This window comes from Teleopsis dalmanni, chromosome 1 (assembly GCF_002237135.1).
Source record: "Teleopsis dalmanni isolate 2A chromosome 1, ASM223713v2, whole genome shotgun sequence".
In the NCBI taxonomy this organism is placed as follows: domain Eukaryota; kingdom Metazoa; phylum Arthropoda; class Insecta; order Diptera; family Diopsidae; genus Teleopsis; species Teleopsis dalmanni.
In genome coordinates, this window is record NC_051846.1 from 233,173,829 (window position 1) to 233,181,768 (window position 7,940).

Genomic DNA, 7,940 nt, shown 5'->3' on the forward strand with positions numbered 1-7,940 from the left:
TATATATAATGTCCTGTAATAAGGCAATCTTCCACAAATGTCTTATTTACTTTCTCATCAGAACTTAAAAAAACTTTTACAAATTTCTTTTAAGACTCTTTTAATCTAATGGGGTCACACAATATTTTTCTCACCAAAATCTCAGGAAACTTTCTCAATAATCAAATTTAAAATCAAATCCAATTCAGAGTCAATTACTTACTATTTTTTTTGTATTGCATTTACCCAGAGTTCTGTAAGTCTTTTAAATCATTTTCAACCAAGTAAATTGTTAAGTATTTTTAATCCATCTTACAAAGCACTACACATTATCGGTTGAATCAGTTTATCATAGACATACGTACTGCTATGCTCTGCTCGTATTTTCTTCGCAGTTCCTTTTCCTTTATTTCTTAAATTGTTAACAACATATTTGTAAACAAGTACAAATATCGACCATAAGATGCGAATGAGATTATTTAAATGACAACAAATGACAAACGTTTAATACAACATTCAAGTAGATACAATTAAAAATATTATGCAGATGCAATCTAAATGTCATTATATCAAATTCATTAATCCCGAATATGTACTTGTATGCAAGCCAGTGACAACCATACCGCTGAAGATGTAGATACAGATACATGCGGACAGACACAGACAAGCGGGCTTGCCTGCCAACTAACATACATAGGTAAAGACAGACTGCCAGGCAGACAAAATGAAGCTCATACCTTACTCCAACGACAATTCCGTCTCCAATCGCTGTTATGCCGTTAAACTGATCCAAATAACAGATATGAGCACAAATGCGAATGCGAATGCGAGTGTGAGCTGGATTTGGGTTTGGGTATGGGTATGGATATGGGCTCTAGTACTCATGCTACAGCTCCACGTTGTCACAATACAATCGAATTTGTCTTTGCCATGTTGCAGTCGTAGTCGCAGTCGCAGTCGGAGTTGGAGTCGATACCGATTTCGATTTCGTTTTCGATTTTAATCTTCTACGATATATTTTATTAAATGCGTTTTTTGTAATTTTTTAATAAATCTGCTTTTATTTTATTCAAACTCAACTCCATCCACTCCACTCCACACCACTCCAAAAGAATCGAGCTAAACGTTACAGATATTTTTTAATAATAATTATACGTACACTGTGTTAAATTAAAGCAGAAAATTATTTAAGGCAAAGAAAAAATAAAGCAAAGAATGTAATATGTTAACGTCAATCAAATATAAAAATATGCATTGTCATAATCCAAAAAGCTATTGCCAGCACTGATTGGAAACATAACCAACCCAAATATGCAATTGCATAGATACAAATGTGCATGAGTGCTGAGTACTCGCACTCAGTGTGAGTGCGGTGCATGCATTACTTGTACCTATGTGAGTATGTGAGTATGTGAGTATGCGAGTATGTGAAGTGAATTTTATTATAAAAATCTATTTCAAGTATCTGGAAATTAAAGGTGGATTAGTGCGGGAGTACGCAGGGGGTTAGGTTTGTAATCAAGAAAATTTTTTTCTCAACTTTTAATCAATAAATACACTTCATGCTCTCTACTAGTGGCTTTAAGTAATTAAAATAAATATTTGTACAGATACATTTTAAAATTGAAACGAAAAAAATTAATAATTGCTTAAACAAGTTTGCTTATAAAACTCGCTTGTATCAATAATTCATAAATAAATTTCTTGTAATTATTATTTAATTTTTAGTGATTGCTGAGAGCGCAATTAATTTTATAAATAAACATTTTACATTTTACATTTTACAAAGTAAATGGGAATTCTATGCAATCTTCGGACGCTTACTTCGGCGTTACTTCATCGAATCTTATTGAAGCCAAAGTTCGTTGTGCCCGTCGAACGCCTGCGTTTCTTTAAATTACATAAAATAAAAATAAATTAAGAAATATATATATATATATATAAACCAAAAGAAAAGAAAAATATGAGAAATTATTATAAAAATAAATGGGAGTTTTTGTTCATTTGCTCCAGCTACAGCTCCAGTTCCAGCTCCAGCTCATTCTCGCGTTTGTTAAAATAACAAAAAAACATTCCATTCATCGTCATAAACTTCAATTTTCGAAAATCATTTCCTTCGCAGCTGCGAGTTAAAAGCCCATGTTTTGTTTCACACAGTGGGGAGAGACTTTCAATTATTATAAATAAAATTAATTAAATGCATAAAAGCATTTCTGATTAGTTAAGAAATATTGAAAGATGTTCCGCTGCTATTGATCTTTGATAATTTACATTCATACAAATATGCACACTTATAAATATATCTGTATCTATATATGAGATACATATTGCTGTGTATCTCGATAAATGGAATTTTTTATTAATAAATAATTACTTTAGAATATGAATTACTACAGTTTCAATATTTTATTTTAATGCTTCGATATATGCATGTATACTTATAATAATGATATTCAATATTGTGAGATATAAAAGACAACTAATTAGAAATAATGATTGTATTGCAAAATTAGAAATATAATAAAAGTAAAACTAAGTAAATTATTTAAACCAAAATGGAATGTTTTAAAACATTGTAACACTTCAAGAAAATATTGACATGAGAAACAGGTGTGTTCACTTTAATCTTGGACCCTAGTTACCCTAAATAATAGCCAAGCAGCGACCTTAAATAATAAAGACACTGCGTTTTTAGCAGATCATATCGAAACTGACGATAGAGGAGTGTGTATAAGCTTAATATCATTAGTAATATCGGCTTCAAAGCCTATGAATTTTGAATTGCCTTACAATTTCCAGTAACAAAGTGGCAGTCAAATTAGATAGAGATGAAATAGCCTCATTTGGGAACTCAAGAAGCGATAGTACTTAAAATAATTAGGTGTATGCCCTAACATGGAGGTTCTCAATGGATTCTTTTGATTCTAGGTCACATTGGAATTTTCTATAACGATATAACAGACAAATTTGGTAGAAAAGAAATAGCCGCATTTGGATATCTAAGAAGCGATAGTTCTTAAGATAATCAGGTATATATCCTAGCAGTACACAATGAATTCTTTAGATTCTAGATCACAGTGGAATTTTCTATAACGAAATGACAGACAAATTTGGTAGAAAAGAAATAACCCCATTTCGAAACTTAAGAAGCGATAATACCTAAAATATTCAGGTATATGCCCTAACATGTAGGTTCACAATGGATTCTTTCGATTCTAGGTCACATTGGAATTTTCTATAACAAAATAACAGACAAATTTAGCAGAAAAGAAATAGCCGCAGTTGAAAACTTAAGAAGCGATACTTCTCAAAATAAACAGACGTAGATACAAACACTTCACAATTAAATCCCAATTACTGACAGAGAAATGGAAAATAAGCTTGCCAAGAAAAGTGGTCAGTGTCATAATAAAATTTTTTGTAACGAAATGGCAGTAGTTCTCCAGAAAAGTAGCATCTCCCCTTCCTGTAGGATAGAAATCAATTTTTCGGTTGAGAAAACACAATTTCCTCTCATTTATTTAGAAGGAAGAAGATAACAATTGTCTTCTCAGATTTTCTAACAATTTACTAAGGATCTCTGTCCTCAGCACAGCCAATAAGGTTTTCGCAAGCACAGATTAACCAACAATTAACCAACAATAGATTAACAACAACCAGATATTCGGAATATATTAAATTCTGACAAACATACATCACTATTTTAACGATTTTAAACACGCCTCTGGTAGCATTGTCGATGATACAACGAGTTGTGTACTTACGAACTGTGTACTATGACATCCTTATATTCAGGCGAATAAAGATTCTGTAACAGTGCTGGCTTGGAGATTCCAATCAGAAGGTACCATCAGAAGGAAATCAATAAAAACCAGCATTTTTTTAAGATGGTACCATCATGTTTTAAGTAACCTGTGGCAGTTAGATTTTTCTAACTGGCATCAGCAGGCCAAATATATAGGCTGACGGAGTATGTTGAACGCTGCCAAGTTCGACAATGACACATTAAGTAAGTAATTAAGTAATAAATAACACGGTATGCAGTCCGAATAAATTTATTCTATGTGTAAAAGTATACAATAGTTTCTATACGTTGTTCAAGTAAGTATCTTTCTTATAGTGCTTTGCTACACAGTACTGAACACTAATGTCATTTTCAATGATAATTAAAAAAAATATTAGCCGTTATGTTATTCAAAATATTCATAGATTCATGTGTAACTTTCCGGTTAATATGACTCTCATATAACAAGACCAGATCTTGGGAATTCATTTAAAGGGATCAGATAAATACTGCAGGGCCTAATGCAGTTCTTTTTGGTCGCTGATGTATAGCAACTCTAGCAGAAATTCTGGAAATTTATTGGGGAAGGAAACTGTGAAGCATTTTTGCCTCCAGAAGAAGTAGGTTTACAGGAAAGTACTTTTCTGACAACTTGTTGGACTGTTCATTGGTTCAAGAATAAAAGATGTATTAAATTATTTAAATTCAACGTGATAAATGTAGTTCTACGGTCAATGAAAAGTTATCTATCGACCTGTGACGGTAAGCAATCGTATCAACTTAAGGATTTCATATCATAAGGTATGTTATGTCGTCCTGGTAACTATATTTAAACTATTTACCTATTCATAAAATGTATAAATTGTCCATTGATAATTATAAATAGACAGATAAATATATATTTTGAAAATAAATATTTAATCTAATTAATCGTCCTTGTTTGAATGTCGATGCATAATCGAAAAAAAAAACACATCGAAAAAAAAAATAAAAATAAATATCTTAATTATCATTCCTGTTTATCGATACTCGATATCGATTACTTGTCCGCCGATCTAATTGAACATTTTATTGGTTGCTTTAAGCGTTTTGTGTCACTGTGCTTTGCCCTTTGCACATCGTTAAGGAATATTATAAATTACTACAACAACAACGAGAAAATTTTCTTGAAATATTTATTTTATATTTTATTTTCAACCAAATTAAAGAATATTTCCTTTTATTTATTCTTATAAAATTGTTTTTTCTTGCCTTCAATTTTGTTATTGTTTTTGTTTTTGTTTTTGTTTTGTGTGTTGTTGTTTTTGGGTTTTTTCTTTTTTTCTTTTTTTGACTCATTTAAAGTGCGGTTTCTTGTGTTTCCCATATATCTTGTAGTTGTTATTATTATTATTATTATTGTATTAAAGTATCTGCTGCTGATGCTGTTGATGGTGTTTCTGTTCTTGTTGTTGTTGTTGTTGCTGTTGATTTCGGTGTGGTTGGTTCCTTCTTTGCGTACATCTTTCTGCCTTTCATATAATTTTGTATGTTTTAAGGAAAGAATAATGCCAAGACGATAAAATATAATTTCGGCTTTATATTTTATTTTAATGATGAAAAATGTTGAAACTTTATTACGATCATATAAATACAATATACAAAAAAAAATAAAATGAATAAAAAATAATAAAAAAAAAGTGAAAAGAATTAAATATACGTAAAGGAAAAAAAAAGATACCAAACAAATGTACGCCAAACATTTATGTTACCAAGCGGCAAAAGATACAAAACAAAAGTACAATAAATTATATATGTATAAAAAACAAAACAAAACAAAAATTATAACAATACAGACATATACGTATCGACGGATATATATGTAAAGACAAAGATGTGAAGGGAAGGACGGTCGAAGACGTGAAATGGTAAATGTTATAAAATCCCATAAGAAACACATTAAGTTATACTTCTTCTTATAGATATATATGTATATATATCTACATACTTATTTATGAGTTTATATTTATTGTATATTATTAATATACATATTTGTACTTAAATATCGAAATCGTAAATTTTAAAAAGTTACAAAAAACATAAATACAAAAAGAAAACAAAAATAAATCCATAACAGAATTTTAAGCCAATAAAACCGAGAAAAAAAGGTGTAAAATAATGGCACAAAGATAGGATTGAAGTAATAAAACTAAAAGATATACAAAAATAATTTTAATACTTCGATGCGATGTGCCACAATTGGCATTTGCAATCATCACGAGATACAAAATCTTTTCAATGAAAATTTTACAATATTTTTTTAAAGAAAAAAAAAAACAAAAAAGATTTTTTTATTTTAACAGCTCTAGCGAAAAAAAAAATGTGTGTGAAAGGTGTGAAAATACATGTCAAGATACAATTTGTGTCTAATTGTGTGAGGTACGCAATTACGCATGTACACACATGCACCCAAACATAAAGCCAGACTGACTGCACTTAGCAATGAGCAAGTGAACAGTGAACAGTGAACGGTGAATAGTGAACAATAAACAGCAGCAGGCAGCATTAGACAGCAGTCGACAGCGCAGCGGGTATAGCAGAAACAACCAGCGAGCACCAGCAGCGACGGAAACATATTGTGTGATGCTGTTTTGTTGGCAGCGCAGTTAGCAAAGAGCCATTGCCTTACAAAGAGCAAAAAATATGTTTTGCTCTTTTTCTGCTTTTCTTCTTTTATTTTTTGCATTGTGGTAGGTTATGGTTCCGTAGCAAAACAATTCACACACAAACACACTCACACGCTAAAAGCAACAACGCTAAACACTTACTTGGCGCAATGTGTTTATTAACGAACGAAATCGTGGATATTTGAAGACGATTTTTCGCCTTACCGAATTAACATTAGCCGAATTAAGGCTCCGACACAGTGCAAGATAAATCAGAGCATATAATCAACTCTGTTTGCCATTCGCTCTTTCGTTGGTAGTTGTAGTAACAATTTAGTGTGCATTAAGCACACTAAATTTCTGAAGACAGGCTCTGAGTAATTAATCAAGTTTAAAACGTGTGCCTAAATACCTACTAAATAGCTTCGATTTCATTATTATTTGAATAGCATTAAGTAATGAAATGAACGTTTGAGAAGGCGTGAAAAATCGATATTTATGTTTAACTTACTTAGTTGTGCTTAGAAAAATTTCTAATTCATTGCCTTATATTTTATGTCAAATAAGTCAAGTATTAATATGCTGTAAGCTGTATGGATTTATACGAGTAACATAATTTTAAATATCAAATCTTTTTATAATACAGCATGCTATACTAAACTTTACATTAAACCACGCTCATTATGAAAAGATACAAAAGCTCTGGAGATATTAAGTGCACACGCTCTGCTACTTTGCTACTTTCCTACTCGTATGATTAATGCCTTAGTTAAGTTGATTTAATGAAGGCCGTATTTTATACAAACGTTAAAAATTCTCTTAAACTATTTCAAATATTTATGCAGACTAAAAAGTATAGTGAATAGTTAATGTGTGTACATTAAGGAAATTACTTCCATAATGTACAATGCATAAGCAGCAATGCAGCAATTTTCATAGACGTCAACAGCCCAACTGAGAAGGGCTGCCATATAATCTTTTTACGGCCTTTGTGTTATTTTAGCTTTCAATAATTAAATGAGAAGAAAAACTGCAATAAATAAAAACAGTTTTTATTTTCAATTAAAAATATTGTAAACAAAACTAACTGCTGAATTGTACTGCTGAACTCTGTTTTGCTATACTATATTGTGCTGTGCTGTACTGCAATGAACTAAAGAAGTTCCAGAGATCAGACAGAAAAGTTCGGGCTCGTCTTTATGTCTGTTGCTGCGTAACCACTAAATTTCTTGTCAGTCAGACAATTTGTTGTAAACAACCCAGCAACTACAGCAACAACTACAACAACAACAACACCATCCAACAAACAAAGATAAATTGAACATTAATAAAATCGACAAAAATAAATTAATTAAAAATCAAAAATAAAAATAATAATCATCGAATCCACAAAAAAAAAAACAAAAAAAAAATAATATACATACAGAAGAAAATAAAATGTTTATAAATTATAAGAGCACATAAACAACACATTGCGCAGTTCGATTTCGATTTCGGATGAAGTTGAGGAAGATGAAAATTTATTGCGTTCA